This window comes from Nannobrachium achirus (assembly GCF_963921795.1).
Source record: "Nannobrachium achirus genome assembly, chromosome: 21".
In the NCBI taxonomy this organism is placed as follows: domain Eukaryota; kingdom Metazoa; phylum Chordata; class Actinopteri; order Myctophiformes; family Myctophidae; genus Nannobrachium; species Nannobrachium achirus.
The window spans coordinates 58,459,327-58,461,826 of NC_137828.1; the positions used below are offsets into that span (position 1 = coordinate 58,459,327).

The 2,500-nt window shown below is 42.9% G+C and overlaps 1 protein-coding gene across 1 annotated transcript in view; it reads left to right on the forward strand.

The window, feature by feature from the left end:
- The window catches only part of LOC308306965 (receptor-type tyrosine-protein phosphatase mu-like), a gene marked incomplete at its 3' end in the record, with an annotated part of 181,262 nt that overhangs the window by 165,420 nt on the left and 13,342 nt on the right, over window positions 1-2,500 (forward strand). The gene's annotated exons all lie outside the window — the stretch shown is intronic.

Genomic DNA, 2,500 nt, shown 5'->3' on the forward strand with positions numbered 1-2,500 from the left:
TCAGCCATGTAAACAACCACACAGCGACATTTAGAACTAAACATTGATCTCAAGAATGTTTTTAAAAATATTTTAAGCGAGAAATAGACGACGTACAGTAGTATCAGAAAATGGATTTTCTATCTAATCAGCACCGTGTCGCGCTGGGAGGACGCCCAGCGCAACAGTTGTGGAACACTTACAGCCGTCTGTAAACAAGGAAATACTTGGTTTTGTTTTTAGTTTTGAGTCAAATTATTAATTTTATTTAGTAGCCGGGTAATAAGCGGGATAAATACTGGCTCCGCGGGGGGGTTGTCGATATATAACATCCCTTCGATAACTCCCCTCGGCTTGCGCCTCGGGGAGTTATCAGTCCGTCGGGATGTTATATATGGACAACCTCCCCGGCAGTATTTATCCCTTACATATGCAATGTTTATTCTATTGGAATATGGAATGGTTAATTTCTGCGCCAGTCCTTTATAATGCATTGCACAGGCTTCGATTTGGATATTGAGATAATAGGGAGTAGATGTTTCAGTGCTCTGTGCCACGTGCGTCACTGGCATGGAAGTGTCTTTGACAGTATTCTTAGCATCCGGCTGAGAAGAGCACTTAGTCTTAGGATGGTTTTCCTTTATAGTGGAGAGTGGGACCATCGTTCAGCCCAGGTCGCTATTGAGGATGAATGAATCATACTGTGTAAAACCTACAAGTGGGATGGAGATGTAGAAGATGCAAGATGGCTGGGACATGCTGGGCCCCTGATTCAGCCCGGGAAAAAGAGTTGGAGAGGCCCTCATTGCGCACTATAGAGAGAGATCTCTCTCTAGCGCTGCTGCTACTCAAAGATTTGCCATTTCAGATCATGACAAGTGACACTGACAAGCCAGTGGGCCAATTACATGAGTTATATTTCATCGTTGTCGGGTGGAAACCTTGTTTGTCCAAAACCGTTTGTTTTGAATTTATCATTTAAAAAATGATTTAGTGAAAACAGCCGATCTACAAGCACACAACGCCTCGAGGCGTTGTTTGCTTGTAGATCTGCTGTTTTCACTACTTTTGTGCGACGGCCTTGTATGATGAAGCAGGGCTTTGCTTTGCGAAAAAATGTACAAATTTGAAACTTGGAGATACAAGGTTTCTGCCCGACGGTGACGATTTACTTTGTTGGCCGCTCAGCCCCCAAAATGGAACGAAGGCCGTCATTTTATTTTAAATTTTTTCCTAAAGGCCGGCCTGGACCGGCCGGGAATGAACCGGCCGTTCGGGAGTTGTCCCGCTTTTCCCAATGGCCAGCACGTACCTGGAAGATGGACTTGGTTGATTTGAAAGCTACTCTAAACTCATTGCCAGAATGCCATGTGATTGATGAAATGCACTCAAACTCATCTGTGATCTGTGAGAAAAAGGTTGCAAATGGCTTCAGCATGTCTGGTGCTGTCTAATGTTAACGCCTCACTTTGAATGCCAACCAGCTAAACACTACTAAACTATAACTATGCCTATTTACCATGTCAAACAATTAAAAAAGAAACTATTTTAGCAATATTTTAATTTACATGCACCCTGCAGGGCAGGGACATGCTGGCCATTGGGAAAAGCGGGACAACTCCCAAACGGCTGGTTCATTCCCGGCCAGTCCAGGCCGGCCATTAGGAAAAAAATTAAAATAAAATGTCGGCCTTCGTTCCATTTTGGGGGCTAGGCGGCCAATAAAGTAAATCTTCACTGTCGGGCAGAAACCTCATCCAAGTTTTAAATTTGTAAAAAAAATAATAATCGCAAAGCAAAGCCCTGTTTCATCATACAACGCCGTCGCACAAAAGTAGTGAAAACAGCAGATCTACAAGAACACAACGCCTCGCGGTGCGAGGCGTTGTGTGCTTGTAGATCGGCTGTTTTCACTAATTTAAATCATAAATACAAAACAAATGGTTTTGGACATACAAGGTTTCCACCTGACAATGACGAAATATAACTCATGTAATTCACTTGTTATGATCTGAAATGGCAAATCTTTGAGTAGCAGCAGCGCTATAGAGAGAGATCGTTTTCCCGGGCTGAATCAGGGGCCCAGCATGTCCCTGCTGCAGGGTATGTGTGTGTGGGCAGGGGGGCATTGGGGGGGTGAATGATGAGTGTGAAAAGTAGGTGCGTAGGTTTTTCCACCAGGGAGTGGTCTTGGTGAAAAATAAATGTGTGCAATCAACTCAGAGTCATGAAAAATCTCTAGTTACTCAAGTCCAATTTAAGCACTTTCGGATTTTCGAAAATCAGTTATCGGTAACAGGACTTTGAGCAGTTTTTTATGAGGTTTCCCCCGGGAGTTGAATTTCAACCTTTTAGTATATGTTATTACACACATTTCTTGGTAACGATTTAGTTGGAAGATTGGTCAGATATCTGATAAAAATGCCCTTACTAATAAAAACAAACAAACAGACTTAAAAAATATGTTGTATGGGGTCCCTGGCACAGATCATTTTCAGGTGGGAGTCTGTTGCTAAATTCA